Raw genomic sequence first — 27,338 nt, forward strand, 5'->3', positions numbered from 1 at the left:
CTTTTAGCTCATTTGGATGCTGAAATATCTGTTTGAGGCCAATCTTGAACCCCTCGTGTCCACGCTTTTCTGTTACCTAGAAAAAGAGGAGGGGTCGGGGGAGATGTCTCACCCAAGGATTGTAATACCAACTAACCGCATTGACTTTAAAATTTATTTTAAATCAATTGATTTACTGGTCTCCAAATTGTGGCCATTGAAAATTCAAGGTTAGTCTCGGGCTTTTAAGAATTGTCTTTACAAGTTCTTTTGAAAATTAAAAAATGGATTGCCAAGTTTTTCCACCAATGTTTAATTAACACACAAATGTTCAAATTAGTCGATATCTGATATTAAAAGATATCGACTAATTTGAACATTTTTGATTATTAAATTGAAATTGAACGTCGTTTATTATTATTCGTACGTGTAAGGAAAATCGATTGCGGTTTTATTAATACATTAACAATATATACCATGTACATCGTGTCTACTTCATAAAATAAACAGTCCTTAAATATGACGCGATTTATGAATTCTAAATGAAAAAAAGAAAATAAATAAAATTATTGCTAAGAGTAAATTAAATGACATGTTGGCTTCATTAAATAAATAAGTTTCTTCATAACAGCAAATAATGCGAATACTATGTTATTTACGATTTTTGGAATACGTATTCCTTAAATAGTTAAAAAAAACACTTGGTCCAGTCTATGTGAACAACGATCAACAGACAATTATTTGACAGGCTTAAAACCGTCTCAATTATAAGAAATGCCCGGATTTTGCTATAATTGACGTGTTTTTAACCTTTTGTATAATTGGTAATGTATTCTTTATTGGGATAAATTCATAACTTTATAGCGTTTTGGTGTCTTCTGAACATTTGTTTGTCTGGTAAACTCGCGTTATATGCAGAAGTGTCCGAAGCACCAAATTTCATAGCTAACGAAATTCGCTCTCAAACTTTTTCATTTAAAAAACATGGGGCCTCTTGGCCGTGCGGTTAGCGGCGTTACGAAGCGTGGGTTCGATTTCTGCTCCAGTCGGTGGAAACTTTTCGCCAAACGAAATATTCATCACTGGACTACCGGGTGTTCCGTGTTGTCCGTTGCCTAATGTTCGTGATTGTTCAGTCTGTGTACCGTTTTGATTCATATAACGGACACTTAAGGCCTCAGTGAAGTATAACCCAGCCTAGAGCGTACAAAATAAATCATTCTGTATGATTCTTTAGCGTTATCAAGCGTCGGAAGCCCTTAACTTTCGAATGGTGGGAAAAAATTCGCTTCCGCAACTTCAATAATTTTAAATAAATCAAAATATGTGGCCTTTTCATGATTCTTATTCCGGACGCTTCCTTACTTTTGCCTCATATTCCGGACACTTTGATTCGAATTCCGGACAGCTCATGATAATCATTAATGGAATAGTCAAATCATCATTTGAAATCGTCAAACCACTTAAGAGACATCTAAGGTAGTTGGGCATTATAAATTTTCAAAGATATCTATGGAAAATGCTTACTAAAACGAGCCTTGAAATTGAGAACTTTTGAACAGCATAAATTGAAACATTTCGTGTGAAATGTTTCCCATACAAAGTAGAGTGTCCGGAATTTGAAGCTGTCCGTAATATGAATCAAAACGGTAGCATTTGGCAGAAGACGGTGTAAATTGTTTTTTACAAAACATAACAGAATAAAATGTTTTAGAATGTTATAGATTATTGAAAGTATGAAAACTTTCTAAAACATCTTTTTTTTCTATCTTATAGTTTGGGAGATATAGGTCACTTCAAAATTTTATGTTGTTTTATGTTACCTCAATACAAACGAAAATATAAATTTTCCAGGCCTACTTTGTTCTGAAGAGAGTTTTTATGAGCAAAATACACATTTTCTCTGAAGACGTCATACCTCTAAAATATGTCTATGAAAAAAAATGAGCGTTTTTGTAGTTTTTTCATCAACTTTTTCAAGCGTAGCATTTCAATATGGCGCAAGTGAAATCAAAAACATTTCCCAGGATATCTTGAAGTGTATTTTAAGAAGCTTTGGATTTATTCAACTTTTTAAGATTCTAATTCAATTACAGTCGAATATTTAATCATTTGTATCGCGAGCAAGAAGATTTTATACGTTTGTAATGTCAATTTTTACTCATATCGACAATAATTTAACTTTATTGAAAAGTTCGGCCTTCAATCTCCATGACTTTTCATTATTGAGTTGTGTTAACATTATAACATTAAGTTTCATGATAACGCTGAAAGCCTTTAGGAACATTCCATCCCTCTTTTGTTGAAACTTTAAATGCTGAAAGGTACATCACAGGAACGATTAGTAGGTACCAAGTTGAATAGCCACGTATTGCCGTTGCCGTTGTCTCTGTTGAGTAGCATCGTAGGTACCTGCAAATTTCCAGACTCTCCGCCACATTCCAGTTTCTCAAAAATGTTATATCATCCGTCGTAATTGTATGTCCTTCTGAAAAGATATGTTCTGCCATCTTAGATTTGAATGATACGATTGACATACAATTTCAAATCGAAGTGCACAATAAACAAATCAAAAAACCTGGTAGGCAGTTTCATAAGTTATTCGCGATACTCCATCAAAAAAAAAAGTAAATGGAGAGAAAGAATTACAATAATTTGTTTCATAAAACGTGAAAATTAAAAAAAAAATAAATGGGATTTTCATATAAGTTTCAATTTTGAATTGTTCATGGAAAATAATAAAATATTTTTTCAGTTTATATTTTTTTGATGTAGTCCAAACGGTTCACTACAACTTCTTAACAGAACACTTTTCTTTAAAATCAACAGTTTCGGAATTGGATTTTTTTTAAATAAATTGCATGTAAACATTTATAGGCCATTTTCAAAAGTTATTCTTGAGCGAAAATTATCGATTTTTCTATGGAAGACACTCTTTCTACCGTACAAAAAACAGGTGCAGAATTTACTGCAAATCGAAGATGATCGAGTCCTGTGACTGACCGATTTGACATAGAATTCGTCTATTGCAAGTACAGGGGGTTTTGTCCACTTAGGGAACACCGACTCTATTTGAAATGTTTGTCTTTGTATCAGTCACTGATATAAACTGAATTATTTTCACACCAAATGAATAAAACAATTCCAAAATATTTTTACAACAACCAGGTTCAGGATCTTACGTAGATTTTTAAAAACCTTAAATAATATGATCATTTCCAACGTATAATAAATAAAATTCAAAACAATTAGAATTTTGTAAAATACTGTGCACTTCTTGTGAATACCCATTTTTTCTGACATCAAATGTTTATTCAATCATGCTTTATAAGAAGTGAGTTTGAATTAAACACATTGAATTTATTATGTTCAAAACAGTACGCATTTTTTTTAAGAAATTGGTTAACAATTCTCAATTATCCAAGAGGGTTCCAAGGGACACATTTTAAGGCTTCGAGTGTCACATGCTCTATAATATCAGAGATTGTCTGAGGATTTCTTGAAGAGCTCTTCTAGGAATTCATCCTGAAATAAGTGAAACAAATATTAGGGACTCTACTGTAAGTTCTAAAATAATTTTTCAATTAGGAATGTTGGAATACATGCAGGTTCTGAGATTAACCTTCATAAACTATGGATGCTTTAGAAATTTCTGTAATTGTTTTTTTTTATAAATTGAAATTTCCCGATGTACTACTAGGCATCAGTGTTGGACCATTGTTGTATTCATTATACATTAAGATTTTTTTATCGTCAACCAACTTATCGCTTAAAAAAAAACGTGTTATTTAAAGAAAAACGTAAAAAACAGCGTTGTTAAAAAACGACATAAATGAACACGTAGAATTAAGCAAAAATAAACCGTGTAAAAACACAGTGTACTTCAACGATGTTGTTATCAAAAGGTGTGTTTTTGAATAGTGAGATTTGAATAGTTGGTAAAGATTTTGATTCCGCAATTTGAATCATTTGAAATAGATGGGTATGTTTTAATTTTGTATTTTTTCCAGACGCTTTTCCATAGAAATTATAATTGGAATGTCAAATCATTTATTGAACTCACAAAGCCATCACAGAGACCTTCAAGGTAGTCGGTCATTCTAAATTTACATGGATATCTATGAAAAATGCTTATAAAAATTAGCTTTCAAAGTGGGACATTTTGACCGGTAAATATTGAAACGTATCGTCTGAAATGTTTCCCATCCAAAGTAGAGTGTCCGGAATATGAAGCATCCTGGATCGCTTTGTGCGGTGGTGTGACTGCAATTTTCTTGAAGTAAGCATATCTAAGTGTTACATCCTAGGTTGCATCATATCATTTCGTGAAGCAAAAGCAATATTGTCCACATTGATATTCAACTTACTTTTAAATAACAAACTCGACAATTGATGCCAAAGCCAACTATCAATTTGGGTTTGTCTTGAAAGCTGCTCAAGATTTTGATGATCCGTTGTGCTCACAAGCATTGTATTGCTTTCTCGTACGTTCTATCTTAGAGTATGCTTTAGTTATCTGGTCTCTCTTTGAAGCAGTTTGGATTGTTGAAAATCAGCTTCAACACCAGCAATAGGGGAAACATACTAATTTCCGACCTACAAGAATTCTGTGCCAATTTTCGGATTTTCATACAAAGAAGGCTAACTTTGTAATGATGGGTCGAAAATTTGTGCTTTACCCCTACTACAACATTTTAAAAATTAGGTCTGTTCTATGAAAATTTGTTAGGCATGCTCTTAGAAATTTACCCTGGCGTAGTCTGTTGAAGCTAACTAGTTATGAATATTATCCTATTGGGCATTGAAACTCTGCAAAATCGACGTAAGCTTCATCAAGCTGTAGATAGAGCCCAAATCCTTCGTGTCGAAGTTGACAGTGCAGCTCTGCATGGTCGTCTGCAGATGTATGCTCCTCAACGTGTTCTATATGGCAAAAATATAACGGTCATCAAACTTTTCGAGGAAGGCTTAGAAGCTTTCGATTTCGTTAAGTTTGTCTATCAACACATTCAGACACCGTTTCCAAACAATGCGTTTTTTAACAAGATAGTTTGAGAAATTTGTTAATTATATAAGGTAATTTATTAAGACCATGCTGTCAGATTATCTATATATAGTTCAAATACGGATACAAATTTCAAGATTTTTTAAGTAAGTTTACCAGTGATTCTACTTTTATTCTTAGTTGCATTGAACCAAATATTCTTAAATCTCTAACCCTTGTCGTGCCAGAAAAATATATATGTACATTTGATACAAATGTCACTGGAGATCGAGAAATCTTTTCCTTGGGTATCGAGCTGTTGTTTCCGTTTGCCGAATCCTGCAGCTGTTCATTTGTTCCTTAGGTAGCACACGCAACCTCAAGCTGAAACCACGCTCGCTCGCTCGCCGTCGACGAAGGCCGCTAATGCCAATGGAAACGGCAAGGGCGCCGTAAACGACAAACGTCAACGTCGTCGGTGACGTTGACGAGCAGAAAAGTTTTTCTCCGCTTTTCCTTTTGGCACATAGAGTGAAGCTAAGCCGATCGCTTGGCTGGTTGGAAATTCCGTTGTTTCTGCAGCCGTCGCACAGTGGCCGCACTTCATACAAAAGTTGGCTTAATTTACAAATCTTGATGAAATCGTTTAAAAACGGTAGCTCATCGACAACACATGCTTTTTGAAAATATTGTGTTAAAATCTACTGCTGAAACGAAAAAATGACATTTCTGGTACATTTCGCAGATTGGGTTAGTATAATTTACTATTTACTTTACGTATCCTCGGCAATCTAACTACAGGCCAATCTGTTCGGCAGCTCAAAATCAACCGCATTTTGAGGTGGATTCATTTGAATTGATGACATCTTTGGTGAAATCGTTTGTTCAGTCTCGGAAATCTCGTCAGCGGGACCAAGAAAAAATATCAAAGAAAGGATTTGCAAGCCTCAATTTTTGATTTTTGGCCAGCTTCAGGCCACCGGGCATCGGTGTGTTTGGTCGGGTATAGTAGGTATGTTTGTGTGTGATTGCTGGAAACCAAAAACGACACAGCACCGAACCCAAGAGTTTTGGGTGAAGCAGGGGCTGGTGAAGGGGGTAGTGATGCTGCCGCTGTCGTTGGTTTGGTGCTGCACCGGCAAAACGAGAACGAGCATCCCCGCGGGCAGGTTGGTAAAGAATGTTTTATACCAAGCTGGAACGTAGGTAGGCTTTTGCAAAATTTAACCGCGGGGTATTTAATGAAAAAAAAAAAAAACGAACGACAGAAAAAATACCGAGTACCGAACCGGAGGAGCGAGAGACAGCACCCAGCCCGAGATCCGAGACCGGGAGGGTAAGCACCGAGAAAAAATCCTACGCCAATGTCTTAAAACGCCAGCGGCTTCGATCCGAAATGAGAAACAAAAATCCATGATAAAATATTTTCTCCTTCTCATTCGCCATCACCGCGTTGTTGCCCGCTCCCCCGCTGCCTGCTCCTCCGCACCATCCTTTGCCCAGTTGCAAAGACAGATATCCTTCCGCGCAACCCAAACGCATACAACACTCATACAAATACAGCCACGGTGTGTCTGAAGTCGTTTTTAACGAAAATATGACCAACGACACTGTACCTAATTTGGTATCCTAGGATTCTCTTCGTAAATTTAAAAACAGTTTCACTGAAAGAAATAAAGTTTATAATGACTGGATTAAAAGTAATTTTTAAGGGATACTTCCATGCTTCAAAAAACTCTCATTCGTCATTCGCAAAACAAAACGGCTTTAGGAAAGTTCAAAAAATGTAATTTGCTCGGAAGTACATTTGGTCAAAGGGACATTTGATCGAATAGACATTTGGTCAAAATGCTTTAGTACATCTCGTCGAAGGCTTTAGGAATCTGGCCAAGTGACATTTGGTCAAAAGTACATCCATTTGAAGGGACATTTTGGTCGAATGGACATTTGGTCAAAGAGCGTGTAAAAAACACTCGAATGACGTTTGGTCGAAAACATTAGAATGTCGCAGGAGTATTTAATAGAAAGCTTATATTTAAGATGGTTGGATGAAAACTTATTTTATAGAATGATCATATAGTGAAATTGAATGCAACGCATGATTTAAACCATTGGTTTTCAAATCGTGCTCTGCGATGCTTTGGTAAGTGCTTCATGGGGCTTAACAATATCTTTGCTGATGCTTCAAAATATCTTTGATTTTGAACAATATGTTTTGTCACTTAATTTGTGATTCACATCAGTTCAGTTACACAGTGTCAAATATCTGGTTTCAATTGAGTTGATTATAATCTAAATGTAATTTGCAACAGAACCTTTTGATCATGTTTGACAGAACAATCAATCATCTTGTGAACTTTGAATATTTCTGAATGAACTGCGTACATATTTAGTTGTTTGGTAAAGTACGTCGAAAACGTTTTATCGCAAATGAGAGTTGCAAATATTGTCACTCTGCTGGTTCATCTCGTGGCCAACGAGTTTGCTTCGCATTCGAAGGAGGTCCTTTTTTGTAGCATTAAGATTAGAAGAAATAATTTTCGAGATAAGATAGGGACTCCGCGCAACAATTCTATTCTAAAAGTGCTTCACGAGCTAAACTATCTGAAAACACCCGGTTTAAACTTTTAAACATACGATCAAAAGATTAATTTGAGGCAACACACAACTGCCCAATCATTTTTTTTGTGATTTTCACAGAGATGTGCAACGCCAAGGTATTATTCTTCAAAAAATTCCTGCAAATTAAAATATCTTATTGACGCATAAAGTGTTGTTCGGTAATCCAATCCGCATGGTTATTAAATTAAGTGTGGTAAAAATGGATTAAGTTCAATTGAAATAATGAAAATAAAAACATTCAAGTGCTCCGATTGGATTCGAACCTACCACTCTTGTATGCTAGACGTCAGCTACCGAGTCAAAACCTCAGTAGTTACAATCTCCGACAGTAGCGTAGCTATGGAGGTGTATCGGGCCTCGGGTTCTTAGGGGCTCCCAAATCAAGGTGAACATTTCTAATAGCATTAGAAATTGAGTTTTTGACAATCTGAAATGTATCGATGCATGGAAAATCAGGTTTGAAGGGACCCTGAATTGGTAATGAGTAGGGTCTCCTTTTGCATCTAGTATATTGATAAAGGTAGCGTTTATTTCAACGCTATAGTACTTTTGAACATAATGGATTCAAAAATGCGGGGGCATCTTTAACATGAGCCTGATGAAGCCAGGAACTGGTTTGGAAACATTTTATCAGAGCCATATCCTGAGCAGTGCTGGAAAAGTTCGCATCACGAAGCAGCTCACGAGTGTATACGAACGCATAACAAACATCACAGACTCGGGATCTGGCTAGGTGTGAGTAAGTCCGCACCCGTCTGCTCGGGAGAACATGTCAATAGAAGTAGCAACAAGCTCGGGAGCGTTTACTCGCGAGTAACCGAGCAAGGTGTGATTAATTGTGGTTTTAACAGACAAATTAATTGTTTAACCTTCATATCGACAGTAAACTACCAGTTTGTAGTCAAAAGCCCTTGAAAACCATAAATCTCGGAAAGTGTAGAACTAGCCCTCGTGTGTTAAAATACACTCAAATAAAGATTTAAAAAAAAAAAAAAAAACATAAATCTCGGAGGGGAAGCAGCTTTTTTCCCAAAAGCACAATATGACTCTGAGCAGCTCCGAACACGTTCGCGAATCACTTTTAGCTTCAGTTACTCGGGAGCCGACAGATGCGAGTAAGCCAGTGCTCTGACGCTCGGGAGCGTTTGGTTTTGTTTTTGTTCCAGTTCAGAAGAAGTGTTCAACACTTTCCATCACTGATCCTGAGGCCTTCCTTAGCCGAGTGGTTAGAGTCCGCGGCTACAAAGCAAAGCCATGTTGAAGGTGTCTGGGTTCGAATCCCGATTGGTCCAGAATCTTTTCGTAAAGGAAATTTCCTTGACTTCCCTGGGCATAGGTATAATCGTACCTGCCACACGATATACGAATGCGAAAATGGCAACTTTGGCAAAGAAAGCTCTCAGTTAATAACTGTGGAAGTGCTCATAAGAACACTACACTGAGAAGCAGGCTCTGTCCCAGTGGGGACGTAAAATGCCAAGAAGAAGAAGATTCTGAACCAAACCGAAATTAATATTTGTACCGTGGTGAATCAAAATCCGGACAGTACCAATATCCGGACACTTCAATGAAATCCATTATTTAAAGGTTATAATAATAGCTTTTAACTTCAGTTTTTATTCTTTAAGTTTAACTTCAACATTGCTGATCATATAAGTATCATTTGTAATCTAGTTACCATTGCCAAAAAATATTAAAAATAGAAACAAGTGCGATGTTCCAATTAGATTTCACTTTTTTGTTGTGCAAGTGATTTCAGTCAAAAAGCCGACGCACACACGAACAAAGTTTTATTTACGATAATGTGCTTGAAAGATATATTTCATGGTGTGTTTGGTACAAAATTGTGAACGGAATTGTGAATAATATTTACTCAGTTTGACGATACAGTTGCAATGGAATATGCAGAGAATATATAATTCATTGTGTTTAAAGTGACTGTCCGGATTTACAGACAAGTGATTTCATACCCGGATATAATAAAAAAGCCCTATGTTTTACGTGTTTGTGTTAATATTTGGAAAGTTAAACCTAGAAGTCGTGTAAATGTGTATACAAAGAACTCAAACAATTGGTATCAAGAACATTATAAGTGATCAGAATATTACTCAATGCCGGAAAACTATCTAATATGCTGTTCGAGCAAAAGGCGCTCCAGTTCAGGTTAACTAAGTGACAATTATTACGTACGCGCTACTCTTGAGAACACTGCACATTGGTCCCAAAGCCATATCTAGGAAGACAAAAACAATTGCGCCTAAGTCGTCAATTTTAGATATATGGTGTCTTCGGCAAAGTTTCTTCATATTATACAGACATTTTTTCAGAGATTTGAAATTAGGGTGGCCCACATGATTTACGAGATCAGCACATAAACTTTTTTGCTGACACATTTAGGACTACACAATGTTCTACAATGTTTTAGAACAATCGATTTGGAGCAACTTTGCCGAAGAACCCAAATTTCTATCTTTTATGGTTCGCGAGTTATGATTTTTTTTTAACAAAAAAGTTAGGGTGGTACTGAAAAATCAGTTTTTTCTTGATAACTTTTCATACGATAATTTCTCGCAAAAACTTTGTTCCGAGCACTTTTAGAACTTTTGATTGCGCAACTTTTTGCCGAAGAAACTAGTGTTCCATCTCTAATGGTTACAGATTTATAAGAATTTTTCTTCGAAAAAATGGTTATTTTCAAATGCCGATATCTCCAAAAGGCGCAAACGGATTTTCAAGCTTTTGTCGGCATTAGAAAGATTATCTTTTTCTCTGGTTATGGTGAAAAAACTGTGAGGACGTTTTTTGTTTGAAAAGATTGACAAAATTTTGAAAATAATATGTTTTTTAACCGAAAATTGTCCATAACTTGAAAAATATTCGAGATAGCTCTTTGGTGCCTTCAGCAAAAATGTGCAAAATTGAAAGTTCTGAAAGTGCTTCATACAAAGCATTCATAAAAAATCAACCCTTTACGATATATTCATAATAAACCGAACTTTATATGGTAAAGAAAGCGAAAAAAAGAGATATTTGCTGGAACAATCGAAATAACTGTATGTAAAGTCATTTTAAATTGAATACACATCGATCATAGTAAACGGAATCTAAAGAGTTGAAAAAAGGAAAATTATTTGCTAAAGCAGTTTTCAAGTGATCAAGGCCCACCTTCTGGTTCGTTACCTTAGACAGATATTTGGGATTTATATCTGGCTCTTGTTCAAGATTCATGCATTCTTCAACAGGCGAATGCTGCCCTGACTTATTCGTTGTGGCAGATTTATTGGATTTGATTGAATTGAATGGGATAAGTTGGATGCCCAGATAGAATAATTTTAGATACTTCTATATTTCTATGGGAGGATATCACGGGAAGTAAGGTTTTGGTAATTTGAAGGAATTCTTCAAAGTATACGTTTTGTTATCGTTTAGGGATGATAATATAATAAACGGGACCGGTATTGAACGCATGACCTTCTGCTTAGTAAGCCGAAGCGGTAGCAATTTATAACCAACCACGGCATAGATTAGCTGGACAAACAATATGTCGCGTGAAATAACAAGACTTCGTTTATGGATTAATGTTCCATGGATCACTGTTAAAACTGCTTCAGCAACTAAATTTTCCTAACTCCTTAGATTTCGCTTATTGTGATCGATCTTATTTCATTACATATATATTCAATTTTAAATGACTTTACATACAGTTATTCCGGTTGTTCCAGCAAATATCTCTTTTTTCGCATTCTTTATGATATAAAATTCGGTTTATGGTGAATATATCTTGAAGCGATAATTTTTCATGAATACTTTGTATGAAGCACTTTCAGAACTTTCAATTATGCACATTTTTGCTGAAGGCACCAAAGAGCTATCTCGAATATTTTTCAAGTTATGGACAATTTTCGGTTAGGAAACATATTATTTTCAAAATTTTGTCAATCGTTTCAAACAAAAAACGTCCTCACAGTTTTTTCACCATAACCAGAGAAAAAGATAATCTTTCTAATGCCGACAAAAGATTGAAAATCCGTTTGCGCCTTTTGGAGATATCGGCATTTGAAAACAACCATTTTTTCGAAGAAAAATTCTTATAACTCTGTAACCATAAGATATGGAACAGTAGTTTCTTCGGCAAAAAGTTGCGCAATCAAAAGTTCTAAAAGTGCTCGGAACAAAGTTTTTGCGAGAAATTATCGTATGAAAAGTTATCAAGAAAAAACTGATTTTTCAGTACCACCCTAACTTTTTTGTTAAAAAAAAATCATAACTCGCGAACCATAAAAGATAGAAATTTGGGTTCTTCGGCAAAGTTGCTCCAAATCGATTGTTCTAAAACATTGTAGAACATTGTGTAGTCCTAAATGCGTCAGCAAAAAAGTGTATGTGCTGATCTCGTAAACCGTATGGGCCACCCTAATTTCACATCTCTGAAAAAAATGTCTGAGAAATATGGAGAAACTTTGCCGAAGACACCATATATCTAAAATTGACGGTTTAGGCGCAATCATTTTGTCTTCCTAGATATGGCTTTGGGACCAATGTGCACTGTATGGCACAAACATGTTTCAAATTGATTAAAAAGTGATATAAAATTAAGTTTATATGCAATTCGCATTCATTTTCAATACGTATTGACCAAGAAATACAGTTGTCCGGATTTTGAACCAAGAGTGTCCGGATTTGAAGACAACATCTGCTCAAGGTGTCCGGATTTAAAGACAAGATATGCTATGTTAATTTAACGAATTTCAAGTTAAAATGTAACTTTTTTCAGTAATGTTCAAGGCTACAATGAAGCTATTGTATGAAATGACGTGTTGCCTGACAGAACTTTGATTAAATTTGAATGAAACATATTCAAACCAGAGTTTGATGTTTTGTATTGCCTTAAGTGTCCGAGTATTGATGCATCACGGTACACAATCTTTTATACATTCTTGAAAAGTACCAAAGCATACTTCGATAACGCGAAAAGAGTTAAACAAAGGTCTCTAAAGTCTCTTTCTTACGCAACACATCTATTCAAAGTCACCTTTTCCTTTTTAAGCATTGTAATGAATTTTGATGTAAATTCTTGAGGCTCCAGAGATTACTCTACGCGACTACTCCATAAATAGGTTCATAGGCTCCATAGGTTCATAGATTTTCATCTTCAGCAATTGGGGAACGGACCTGGTGTAGTGGTTAGAATACACACCTCTCACGCCGATGACCTGGGATCGAATCCCATCCCCGAGATAGTCACAACAAAATAAAATCCAGTGACGACTTCCTTTGGAAGGGAAGTAAAGCCGTTGGTCCCGAGATGAACTAGCCCAGGGCTAAAAATCTCGTTAATAAAGACAAAAAAAATATTCAGCAATTCTTCTATAGATTTATTCAGAGCTTTCTTCAGGTATACGTACAAAGACTTCTCGAGAGATCCCCCCAAAAACTCTTATGGAAACTTGTCATGATTTTTTACATGATTCTCCAGAAAATCCTTCAGCAGTCCAACAACGGAATAACAACACAAATTATCTCAGGAATCCTTGAAACGATTTCTCCAGGTTTTATACTGAGATACCTTAAAAATATTCCCACAGTTTTTATTCCAGGAAATTAAAAAAAAATCGTTGAAAAATCGTTTCAAGAAATCATAAAGCTTTCCTTGATAATCTCTCTAGCTATTATTTAGAAATACTTCCAGCCGTTTTTAGAACCATTCCTTCAATAATTACCTCACCAATTATCCCAGGAATCGCTCCATAAATTCCACAAAATCTTTAAGAAATTTTTCCAAGAATTTCACAATAATCTCAACCAAGGATTCCTCATATATATCTCCATAAATTAGGATTCTTTCAAGGATTTCATGATGTGTTTAAAGTGTTTACTTGGATTTTTCAATTTAATTTTTTTTAGTATTTAAAATCCTACAGCAATCATTCCTATAGCTCCTTCAAGAGTTGCACTAGAGATTTTCCAGAGGTTTTCTTGTAACAAATTGTAATGGGTAATTTTCGAATTATAAAGAATCATTAGTTGTCTTGCATTTACGATCAAACACAGATTCCTCGTACAATATACGAATCATTTTCACTTATGTTTGCTTTTACATAATATTAACAACTTCTGTTGAAAGAATTGAACGCCAAATTAAAAAAAATCAAAATATCATACTTTTTGGTTCCCGTTTGCCAAGTTGTTTTTGTTCATAGAGTTCATTGATTTAACAAAAGTCGGTTTTCAGACAGGCCGGACTAAATGACCTTTTCGATGCTAATTCGATACTGATTTGTCATCGGCTTTCCTTAGCCGAGTGGTTAGAGTCCACGGCTACAGTGCAAAGCCATGCTGAAGGTGTCTTGGTTCGATTCCCGGTCGGTCCAGGATCTTCTACTAATGGAAATTTCCTTGACTTCCTTTGGGCATAGAGTATAATCGTACTTGCCACACGATATACGAATGCAAAAATGGCAACTTTGGCAAAGAATGCTCTCAGTTAACAACTGTGGAAGTGCTCATTGAACACTAAGCTGACACTAGGCTTTGTCCTAGAGAGGTTGTAATGCCAAGAAGTGTCATCAATTAGATACGTTCCAATATTAAAGCAAATATTCAGCTTTTTCAAATGATTAGAGTAAGTTCTCCTGGAATCATTAAAAAATATTTGGTACGGTCTGACACTGACCATATGAACCCTTAATTAAACCATATGAATATGCTACTAAAAACACAAACCACAATAATTTGTAATTTAACGAAATGTCATCAAATTCACAGGAAAGATATTTGAGTTTCACATCTTTTGAATGTTGACCTACGAGTTGTTTGATTTGTTTTAGAGTGGTGAATGATGCACTTTGTGGGAAGTTTTTTAAACTTGAAAATATTCTTTTAAAAAGTGTCCTTAACTTGCAAACTCCATAACTTTCGTTTCTCTCAATGATTTATTTTCAATTCCTCGGAGAGCATAAGAGTATACCATATGCTTTGAAAAAAATGTGCATTTTTTGTTAATAACGGTTTCAGACAAACCGTGCGTCAGTGCGTTGTACCACGACATCATCGCAGAAACGAGTCCCAAAGTGGATCCTTCCCTCGGGTTCCATTCGCATCGCGATTCTGCTCGAAAGCCCGCCGGTGGAACTGTACAGCGACAGAGACCCAACCAACGCTGAGGCTGGTTTGCTTGCAGTCAACGAAACAACGCGAAGGAAAGCTTTCTTCCTGAGTAAGAGCGAGCGGCGGCGTCACATAAACACTTTTCGGTGGGTGGAGAATGGCTGACTGGAAGCCCGCTAGGCGAGTGAGGCGACTAGCGATGATGATGACGAGGACGACGGTCCTGATATGGCAAGAACAGGTCACTATCACGGAAGACGAGGCAAAAGTTGCTTTAGGGAGCGCTCAGAAAACAGCACATGATGTTCCCCGAAGGATGAGATTGAGCGGGACCGATTACGGGATATGTTTCCTGCGACATACGATCAGGATGGCCGCTTTCTAGTGGTCAAGGTGGCTGGGGTTGAGCTTTTGGAAGATGAATTGGTCGGTCGGAATATCGGAACTGTGCTGGTTCCAGTACCGGCATTTTCGGTATCCAGAAATTTTATTTAAATATCAATTTTCGCGTTTTTCCAACAAAAGCTCAAGCGTTTGAAATAATTTTTCAATTAAAGGTCTTATATTGTTTTGAAACAAACCACGAGATGAATAATAAGCTCAAGCTTTTGAAATAATTTTTCAATGAAAGGTCTTATATTGTTTTAAAACAAACCACGAGATGAATTGAGAAAATTCGAAGCAATGTGCGTTGCTAGTTCAAAAGCTGCGTGTCATCTGTGGTAGGTTGCAAAAAAGTTGGATATTTTTTCTTCATACCTGCGAAAAGCAGGATTTCTCCTAATGCTTTCAAAACACAACTTAAAATACTCCCACGTTAATCAAAAGTTCTCGAATTGAAACCTTCAAGTAGACATGTTGTCACGATAAGAAGGGTCCCAATAAATTGGTCAGATAAAGATTATTATATAGGGCTTATGCAACTTAAAAATTTAACTTTCAAAAATCACATTTGGGGACATTCAAACCAAATGTAACAAATATATAAAATATCTGTATCCACTTATTAACAAAAAATCAAAATTTTGTCTTCAGAGCAAGCTTTTGATCTTGAAACAAGTTTTCAGTTCAGCCATGTTGTATGCTGTACAAATATAAACTAGCTGTTATAATATCAGGAAGAAAGCTCTGCAGAGGATTCAAAATAAAGTGTTGAAAATGATCTTGAAGCTGTCTCCCTGGTATAATACTAATGAGCTACATAAAATATCCAATGCAAAGTGGTCCAGGAATCAGTTTTACGCGGAAAGATGCATTTTGAGCTTTCGAATGAAACATTGAGCTTGAGCTTGAGCTTGATTGGTCGCCCGTGGATGCACTCCAGTATCGCCAGATCAGCTGCACTTACACAAGGAACCAACCGAATGACTGCTTGGGACTAACAGGCATCCTCAGTGTATAAGTGCTGGTGATCTTCTATTTTTAGGCAACAATGGCACCTGCCACGTCAGAATGCAGACCAATGAGGGGAAGGGGGAGGAATTGATGATGCATTGAACTGACTCCCACGTAGACCGTATATTCCACTGCATCCACGTCAGTTCATGCGGGAGTGTATGGATTGGAGGAAAGGCATGGCAGAGAGGTTTGCTTTTGTGGTTAGCAGACTGCCTATGAATCAGGCGTAAGAAAGTCGTGCGCGTGGAAGTAGGAAGCGTTAGGGAAACGGTTTCTTGTCCGTCTCTGGTTCTAGCGTTTGCTATGAACGAATAGTTTGAGTGAGATATATTTAGAATGAAAGATAAAAGCAAGTGAGAGATATACAACTACAAAGTACGAGGAAAGGGACGGGCCTGGGATTGAACCCATGACCTTCTGCATATGAAGCAGAAGCGGTAGGCATCAGACAACCAACCCCGTCCATTTTGAGCTTTAGAATGAAACATTAGACAAAAACGGTCTTCTACAAAGTTGTTTGTATTAGTTAAGCCCTTTGTTTGGTGTTATTGAAAATTAGAGTGGACCACATTTTCATAGAAATTGTGTAACTAACTTTCTTATTTGTAGAAATTATATTATACATGCTTCAGCAAAGTTGTAGACCATTCAATTTCAAGCAACTTTGCCAAAAAAAAAATTTTTGTATCTCTTAAATTGACCGATTTAGAGCTTATTTCCTGCAGTGACATAGGGTGGTCCGAACAAAACTGGTTTTCTGGCTCTAGAGTTTTCAATTCAAATTTCTCATCAAAGTAGTCTATGAAACACTTTTAGAGCTTCAAAAAATGCGTAATTTGGTGAGTGAAGAAACTCGCTACCTCCTTCCGTTTAGGAGTTATTGTTGTTTTTCTCTCAAAAACATGCCTACTTTGATTGTGAAAATCTCTGATTGGGGCAAACATAAAAAATATCTTTTGACGGCGTTCAAAAGACAAAAAAAAATTGTATATTATATAAAAAAATTACAGATGTGTTATTTTTGTAACTCTAATAAAATGCCTTGAAAAACAAAGGTTTTTAAGCAGAAAAAACTTAATAACTTTTGAACTTAAATAGATATAATCAATATTTTTGCATGAAAATTTGCGTTTTGTTAAGTTCTTTAAGTCGTTCATAGACCACTTTGACGAGAAATCTGAAATAAGAAAGATAGGGCTCTAAAACTATTTTGAAGATTTTCATGGTATGTATTTCTTTATTATTTTGCATTTTGAGCATGAAAATGAAATTTTAGACAAAAATGATCTTCTACAAAATTGTAAATTTCTAAAAATGTAAGCTTTCATACTGTGTCATTTGAAACTAGGGTGGTCCACAATAACACACATATCATAAAATTAACTTTTTTATTTGCAAAAATACTGGTATATGCTCTTAGGCAAAGCGGTAGAACTTGAAATTTTGATCAACTTTGCCAAAAAAAGTTTTTCTGTAGCTCAAAATTTGACCAATCTAGAGCATTTTTTCCTAATCATCGCAGGGTGGTCCAACAAAAATAAGTTTTTTGACTCTAGTTTTTTTTAAATATTATTTTCTCGTCAAAGTCGTTCAGTCTGTGAACGACTTTTAGAACTTAATAAAACGCAAATTTTTATGCAAAAAGATTGTTAATATCTATTTTAGTTCAAAAGTTATTAAAGTTTTTGTTATAAAAAATGTTTGACTTTCAAGACGTTTTATTAGAGTTACAAAAATAACACATCTGTAATTTTTTGATATAATACACAATTTTATTTTGTCTTTTGAACGCCGTCAAAAGATATTTTTTATGTTTGCCCCAATCAGAGAAATTCACAATCAAAGTAGGCATGTTTTTGGAAGAAAAACAACAATCACTCCTAAACGGAAGGAGATAGCGAGTTTCTTTACTCACCAAATTACGCATTTTTTAAAGCTCTAAAAGTGTTTCATAGACTACTTCGACGAGAAACTTGAATTGAAAACTCTAGAGCCAGAAAACCAGTTTTGTTCGGACCACCCTATGTCACCGTAGGAAAAAAGCTCTAAATCGCTCAATTTAAGAGATACAAAAAAACTTTTTTTCGCAAAGTTGCTTGAAATTGAATGGTCTACAACTTTGCTGAAGCATGTATAATATAATTTCTACAAATAAGAAAGTTAGTTTAATCATTTCTATGAAAATGTGGTCCACTCTAATTTTCAATAAAACCAAACAAAGGGCTCAACTAATACAAACAACTTTGTAGAAGACCGTTTTTGTCTAATGTGTCATTCTAAAGCTCAGAATGCATCTTTCCGCGTAAAACTGATTCCTGGACCATAGTGCAATGTTGTAACATTGGAACAAATGTCGTATAAAATTATTGATAATTTTAGGCGTATATATTTTACATGCGTTATTAAGTAGGTTCAGTAAGATAAAGTTAATAGAAAGAGGTTTTTTCTCTTATAAGTTGGTAAAACTAACTCACTTGTAAAACTTATGAACTGCTACGGCAAATGAAGTGTAATATATTGTTAACAAAATTTTATTGAAAGCTTAATTTTGTTTTAAAAAATTATGACGATAGTGTTGTCTAACACAAAACACTTAGATATAAGAAATGAATGTAATATTTGAAATGATACTAAAAAAGGAATTATAAAAGAAGATGCTTTAAAACTTGGATCTAACCATAAAGATGACTCTATTGTACGTGAATTACTACAAAACTCAACCAATGGGCAAACCAAACCCAAATCCAGATCTCTGTGCAACGATTCACCTTCAAACAGATGCAATGTAATACATTTCCCAACCACCCAGCAATGTAAAAGTTGTACCAAGAATTTCCGATATTTCAATTTCTGGCCCGTACATTGTCGCTGAAATACAGCTGGGCACACACACACAAATATGTCCATGCCATGCATTATGCTCGGTGCTATCGCTCAGCGCTGCTGCCGGCAATATTTATTATGATAACTTTTCATATTATGACTCTCGATTGCCGGCCGCGTTACAGAAACATCCACCGCGAATCAGACCCATACCAACCTACCTTTTCGATACTTTTTAATGTTTGTTTATGTAGCGATGCCTTTTTCCACTATTGCTGTTTGGTGCGTGCATCGGCGTCGGTGCATTTCGGTCTAGGGTGATAGGGAAGTATCTAATTTCCGAAAGTTGAGTGTAGAAATATTGTTACCTGGTTATCATCATTTGATAACTGATTATGTTATCACTTTAGCTGAATTAACAGCCAACATAACAAAAATGAGAACTCAAATTTGTTTGTCGAATAACAGAATTATAGTAAATTATGTTATCACTGAGTTCAAGTTGATAACTAAATTTGCATCATCATATATTTTTGAATATTATGGTCATATATCAAAAAAAAAGTATCGAGAGAAGAGATTTTTGGATTAAACTTACCTTTCAAATAATTTTACAAAATTGTGTTTGCGAAAAGTCAACTATATTTAATAATACACGCTTTATTAAAATGTTTTGGAAAAGATGTGTGATAACATATTTTGTTATCAACCTGTTATCAAAAATGTCTGTCACGGATACAATGACAACAAATTTTGTTATCATTCGGTTATCATTGATAACATAATATCAAAATGATAACAGCGATAATAAAAGATGTTATAATTTTGATGTCATCCTTTGCTCGGTTTGTGAGACAATAGTGCAAAAGTTACACAGATATCATGTTACTAGCTGTCCGGAGGTGCTTGACAAAATTGTAATTTGTCCACATTTAGTTCAAATGTGGTACAAACATGCATCCATGCGTGATTCAAATTATTTTTTCATATTTAAAATAATCATTATTCAGGTTCAAATTTAAGGCAATACATAAGCCTTTAATCAGTTTTCAAACATCTCTACTTTTTCAAAAAGGCGTAAATATTTCAAGTATGTGTTGTTCTACGCAAACATTGCTCTCCATAAAAGTTTTCTTTTCTCTTCCATTTTGATAGGACCTCAATTTCCTGACGTTGTTCGGTACTGGGGGATCTCCCCCTTAATACTAAAAACAGCTAGTCTCCACCCCATTACCCCGAACGTCACTTCCCCGAATAAGCCATTTCCCCGAATAGTATGAGATATAGTGCAGTATCTTGTTTGGCGGGCAAAAAATGTTGACCATACTGTAGAAAAAGATTGACCGTTCATGTTAGCGTCTCTAATGTCAACTGGTAATTAACGTTGCGTGAAATTCATCGGTAAAATTTTCATTGTATATTTTTCTTTCTTATGTACATATGTCAGCTTCTTTTGCAATGTCCTGTTTGCTACTATCTTCTTTATCTTTTTGGGAAAGAGCTTGTTTCTCAGAGCAGTTACCCCCTCCCTTAATTATTGACTGTATTTGGGCATGTAAGCCCAACGTAACCCCCACGTTGCTACAATAATTATTCACGTCATACCTGCATGCAATTTATCAGAGCTATCATTTTATCTGCCATTCTTTCTCAAATAAGCTGTTCTTTCAAGCTAGTAACTAATATTACTAGCTAATTATTTCGCAAACAGGATATCCTTAAAGCTTTCTTCAATGTTTATCCTGCTATAATTTATTTATAAATTTTCCCTTCATTTATATTTTTGTGCTACAACAATCAGGTCTTTTACGAAACAGCTCCCCACTTTTCTGCCATCACCATTTGGGGTCGTCCATAAATGACGTAGCTTTTTAAGGGGGAGGGGGGTCTTCACGAATTTGTGACGAAGTGTGACGAGGGGGAGGGAGGGGTCCTAGCTAGAGGACGTAGCATTTTGAATCAAGTTCGTGAAAAGAAAGGCGCTGAAAAAAATTGCATACAATTATTTTTATCAAACTTCTTTTGTTTTACTTATAAACTTGGGTTACAAAATTATGGTTAAGCTTCAAAACATTCATATGACCAGATTGAAAAAATATCAAAGAAACTTTAGATTTTCTTGATAAATGCAATCAAACAGCTGTTTTGAAGCTTTAAATAATTATGTGAATATTATATTATGTCTAAATTAATAAATTTATAAATGAACAAAATAAAAGTTTAATAAATTGATTAAAAATCAATGCTCTCACAACTTGGAGTCCTTGTTTTTGCCATTTGTTAACATGACATAAAGTCAGCCGTTTTAGTTTTATCCATATTTTCTGTTGGGGCTTTATTTCTTCAAGAAATTAAAATATGCTCTTCTTAGCAAATATTACGTTTAAAACAAGATATTTATTTTGTGAATTATGCCTTCAATGTTGCAGGAGATCTCCACCTAATCAACTCATCATTTGTTTGGATATATCAATGCTCTTGATGGAATAGCCTGAATATTAATGAAGATAATAGATTCGGGTGTTATCAAAATTGCCCTATCATTCAATTTTCCTAATAACTCGGTAATTTGAAGAATTTCTATTATATAATAATAAATATAATTTTTCATTATACGTTGTGTAAGATTATTTCATTACGGAAACGATAATGAAATTCAACTGAAATATTAATAGAGATTATTGTATTTGTATAATAATCGCTAAAATTTTCCAAACATTTCAAATATTTCAAGTGTAATCTTTTATGTATCTGGCCACTGTTTGCTAAAATGATTTGGAATTGGATAATATTAACGATGATTCATTTCAAATTAATACATTTTCTTGATCATCTTCATTGAAATCTATTTCCCAACAACGAATAATTAAAATAAATCAATCCTCTAATATAACGAAATTTTTGTTCAATATATTATAAGATATATTGGACCCTAACTCGACAGTAACGAGCTTCATCAATCCAATAAAAAATCTTTTTCAAATTTTTAAAGTAAACTTGTTTTTTATGGTAAGAACAGAAAAAGTTATTTAATTTAGCCTATATGAAACTGGAAATCAAAACCAAGGAAAATGCTTATTTAAAACTTTTCAAAATTATTTTTGAGCGCTACTGTATATCAAACTGTTATACTACGTTCAGACTAGAGCTGATATTACGTAACATAGGCTATCTGGTATCAAATGCCATACTGTTTATTTCCAGTGTAAACTAGAAGAGAGCCTATATTACGTAATATCAGCTCTAGTCTGAGCGTAGATAAGATTATCCTTACATTTCAGTCAGTAATTAATATCAAACTTTGTATTGAACTTCTCAATTCTAATTTTTTGTTTCAACCCAGTCACTAAGGAAAACAAATAAAAAAAATAATGGGGGGGGGGTGCTTGATATGCTACGTATTTTCCAGGGGGGAGTACCAGCATTTGTGACAAAATGCTACGAGGGGGGAGGGGGGTGTAAAAAATCAGTGAAAAAATGCTACGTCATTTATGGACGGCCCCTTTCTCCATTACCTTTCATCAAAAACAGTAAATTTTCGTGTATGCATCTATAAAGCTATCCTTTTCATAATGAATTCACCCTTCTTTTCATAATAGGCTGTTCTTCAGAGCGTTGCATTGTGGCTGTGTGAATCTAACCAAAATTTAAGTGCAAAGTCAAATGAAACTTCGTATGTAAGGAATGTCCAGGTCCCCACGCATCACCTTTTCATCGATTTCAAGGCGGCAACGATAGTATCGACCGCGTAGAGCTATGGAAAATCATGGACGAGAACAGCTAATAAGAGCGACGATGGAGGGTGTGCAAAATGGTGTAAAGGTTTCAGGCGAACATTCCAGTTCGTTTGGATCCCGCCGGGGACTACGACAAAGTGATGGACTTTCGTGCCTGTTGTTCAATATTGCGCTGGAAGGTGTAATGCGGAGAGCCGGGCTCAACAGCCGAGGTACGATTTTAACGAGATCCAGTCAATTTGATTGCTTCGCGGATGATATGGACATTGTCGGCCGTACATTTGAAAAGGTGGCAGACCTGTCGGATCCGGTTGGTACAAGAAGGCGTGGGGCGCAGCGAGCTAGGTGGGTGGATCAAGTGCGCATTGATTTGGCGAGCGTGGGGCAGAACCGATGATGGAGAAATGCGACCACGAACCGAGTGTTGTGGCGTGAAATTGTTGATTCAGTGTTATCTGTTTAGATGTAAACTAATTAAATGAAAAAATGTAAATATTGTTTGCTAAAACACTAGCTCATTTTTTATCTTCTAATTCTTGTAAAAATACATTGTTTAATCCATAGTCGTTTAATGCTAACAAGAAACCGTGCAATTATGTCCTTACCAAAATTAACAAAAATTAATCTCAAAATATTTGCATTCAGGATAGTGACTCAGTCGGGGTAATGACGTTCAAGGTAATGATTCATTCGGGGTAATGATTTTCGAGGTAATGGCTTTCAGGATAGTTGCGTACGGGATAGTATCAGAGTCAAACGGGTAGGTCAGTGAATGTGCAGTTGATAAAATATGGTTCCCTAAGATGGGCTGATCATATAGTACGAATGCTCTTAGGAATTATGCTTAATTTGAAACATCTAACAATTATTCTATCCCATTACCCCGAATGCCATCACGCCGAATGTACCATTATCCCAAATTCCATCACCACGATTGCTTTTTCCCTAAATTTCATTTTTTTTTGGCATAATGGTATTGATGACATATCATTATGTCATTCGGGAAGTTGAATGGCATTCAGGTTAATAGAATTATCCCGGATGACGTTTACCCGAATAAACTGTTTCCCCGAAAATTATGTGTACGAATGTACTATTTCTCCGGAAAAAAACGTATTTTAATTAACATATTGAAAGCAATTCGTCATTCTGCTGCAAAAGGTGTCCATCGTGCCAGCTGATGTAAGATTAAATGCAAATTTGCAACATCGATTTTAAAATGTTTGACGTGAGTTAAAAACCTTTTTTGTGATAGCTTGACATCAGGCTTGGGAACTGTGATCACAATTTACCACCGTTCATCGATTCTGCCAGTCAACCAAAATACAAAGCAGCAGCAGCATCAATAACATCAAGCGTTGCGCTGCCAACAGTTCACACACTGCTTGACTGTTTTTGTCTCTCCACTATGATCGTTTTCGGGCAGCCATCCCAAGGTGAATGATTGAAAAAAATGTTGAATAATTCAATCGCTAATATTTCGCTTGTGTTTTCAATTAATTGAAATCTATTAGCTCTAACAGCAAGAGCACAATCATTCCGTTGCGATACATATAAACAATTTCAATTTCATATAAACAATTTCAATTTCATGCTGCCTTTATCGAGCAAAAATGCAAAACTCCGAAAACCGGAAAATCGTGTTACCACTGTGCTCGAGTCATTCAGGGTTTAAAAAAACGTTAGGAAGAAGAAGATTACAGTTTTGAAGAGCCGTGACATTTTTTTGTTTTGAACGGTCATGGTTCGCTTTGGATTTTGATGGTCGAGTAGAAACATGTAAATGTAGAGGCGGTAAATGTTTGCTACAGTACTTTTCCCATTGACATGATAAAGCAAGCACATGATAGATATGTAGTTTCATTGGAAACGGAATGTTTGGCTAAGTTTTTCCTTTTTAAAATTGAAGGTTATTCTTTAAATTTATGCTGTTCCAATAATGATTAGCTGATTTAGCTGATTATATTTCATTTTGAATTTTCCCTTCTTTTTATGATTGGCTGTTTTTTTTTATTGTTTCGTATTATTTCACAGAGATACATTATTCGACCAAACATGCTTATGCCGTGTATCCATTAGGTCAAACGATTTTTTTGAGATTATGCTTAGCGTCATGTAAAGCAATGTAACTATAGTTGATCCATTGAGCCTTCGTATGTTAGGCTAGAGATAGAATCTATCAGTTTCCAGAAATATATATTTTTCATATCTTGATTATAACACAATGCCAAACGTAATTTTCCTATATGGATCATTTAGCCAAAAACATCAAATTAAATGAGCATTTATTGTTTTAAATTTGAACGAAAAAACTGGTTTTTAATTTTTGATGATTGCTAATGATGATGGATTCTTGATAGTTTTCATCCCCAACAAAAGGTTTTTTGGAAGAATTAAATCTCTCTAGAAATACATAAATACAAATACGTGTAGGCTTCGTGGCCGTGCGGTTAGCAGCGTATTGTGCCATGAAGTGTGGGTTCGATTTTCGCTCCAGTCGGTGGAAACTTTTCGTCAAACGAAAAATTCATCATTGGGCTACTGGGTGTTTCGTGTTTTCCGTTGCCTAATGTTAGTGATTATTCAGCCTGTGCAGCCTTGAGCTGAAGACGGTGTAAATTGTCTTTTTAAACATTACATATTTTTGAAATAATTGATATGGAAAAATCTTTCTAATTGTGTTTAATAAAATTATTGAATCACCATAAACATTTTGAGTATTGGATTTTCGATAAATTCATGCTTTGGAGTGAGGGATACCTTAAAAATAAAATTAAACATTCAAGAATCCCGAATCACCCTACCACCTGTATCAGCGTGCTGTGTATCATATATAAATTCGATGCGTTGTTTTCCTCAGCACGTTGTACATCTACAATGTGTGAAAAGAACGGCGAAAGGGGATGATTTGGACGGTGCTCCCTTGCAGTCAGTCAGTGGTGGGCTGATGCTCATTCCAAGGTCTAGAGAGCGATATCGGATCAGAGGTTTGGGGCTCCGGATGTGCTGTTGCTGAAGGCCGCCGGAAGCGCACAAAGTGCATTTCACATTTTGCTTGCAACCGTGCGCTTTTTATTAACATTGTTGTATAAATAATACATCGAAATGAAATTAATCTGCCGGTACGCATCATAATAATAAAATTATAATTATCCCAATTATGTGATTCTCCGGATGAAGTTTCTTCGACGGCGGCGCTGTCCGCTTCGGGTAGATTGTTGTGTTGTGCATTGTATCCGAGCGTTGACAGGTTTTTTGGGGAAAACTTTTTGCGCTGTGTTGATATCACATAAACGCTCGGGGGCGATATTTTCGACCATAATACGAAAACGAGTACCGCACAATGAGGCGCACCTTTTGCACCGAGAAGGCCTGATAGCCGTAATTAGTCATCATCGCACACATGGTGGCAGTTATTTTCCTGTTTTCGGTGACCATGCGAGATACTTAATATTTAAACGTTACCCAAACTCTTGCAAAGCAACAGTTGAAACTGTCACCTGGTTGAGTTGAGCCAAAGAGAAACAAAACCAAAAGTAGCACTTACCTTTTAAGGCAGTTTGCCTCCAGGCTTAGCGAGCTGCTCCGTTGCTCCAGATCGGCGGAGTACAAGTTGAAGATGTCGAAGGGAAAAATGGTGGCTACTTTTACGAAAGTTCAACACAGTCACTTGAAATTCTTCGCTCCCTTATCAATCGTCTCTCAAGACACCAATTTGTTGTAACTTCCAAACAACCACTAATCACCGATAGATAACACTGTTATTCAACAACCAGCACTTCAGCACAGAGTCCCTACAGGATAACACACCGATACGATGGGAGGAGCATACCACCAAAAGCACGCGACACGAATGGAGCCACAGAACAGACTGAACTGAATGGTCGACTGCAGCCAACCAGACCAGAGGATTATGTTGCCGCCACTGGGGTTTCAATTTCAAACAACAATTTACCTTCTTTGCACCTTGTTTTATCGCGTGTATATCGTCGCTCTTGCGTTGATGGTCTCTTTCGCTCTGCACTCGGGCCAATAAAGCAAACCGTGCTCCGGCACCTCGTGTGCATTCACACTTCGACTCTCCCGTAATTGAAACTGACGAATCACCTTAAAAACTTTATGCTTTTATGATTTATTAACGCTCGCGAGGATCTCTCTCCCGCTCGGCGACCGAGAGAGAGCGCAGTTCTTTTTCTCTCAGTTCTTATGCTCACGTTCTCAGCATCGAAACACCACCCGAGTGGGAGGCCCTCTCTGTGTTTACAACATAACAGGCGAATTTGGATCAAGTTTCGTTCGTACACTCGAGAAATGCCACCCCACAACATAACCACGAGGAGCACGAGATGCGGATCAACTCACGAAGCGTAGTCAACGATTGATAACGAGAGAGAAACCGATACCTAGTCTAACAGCTGATGAACTAAGAATGAGGAAATCCTGATGACTGCCCGGTATGTTTTACGTTTCCTGAGCATGTTTTTGTTTTTTTTTATTTGTTCCTAATTGTTGCGTGTGAGATGCGCGGAATCGTACCAAGCATATCTAATGGAACACTATAGTCTCTCGATAAGATCTGTGTAAATACAGTCAACCCTGCAGGTAGAACAAAATAGTGAATTCGCTATGGGAACTGATTCCAATGTGTGAAGTATACATATGTACGTCAATAAGTTAAGCAATAAACT

At 36.0% G+C, this 27,338-nt stretch overlaps 1 protein-coding gene across 1 annotated transcript in view; it reads right to left on the reverse strand.

Moving 5' to 3' along the window:
• Window positions 1–26,751, reverse strand: part of LOC5568752 (BTB/POZ domain-containing protein kctd15) — a 222,790-nt gene extending 196,039 nt beyond the window's left edge. The window contains exon 1 of the mRNA XM_001658084.2: window positions 26,198–26,751. The gene's annotated coding sequence lies outside the window, so the exon portion shown is untranslated. The remainder of the gene's footprint in view (window positions 1–26,197) is intronic.
• Window positions 26,752–27,338: the final 587 nt, after the last annotated feature.

The sequence above is a fragment of the Aedes aegypti genome, chromosome 2 (assembly GCF_002204515.2).
Source record: "Aedes aegypti strain LVP_AGWG chromosome 2, AaegL5.0 Primary Assembly, whole genome shotgun sequence".
NCBI classification, from domain to species: Eukaryota; Metazoa; Arthropoda; class Insecta; order Diptera; family Culicidae; genus Aedes; species Aedes aegypti.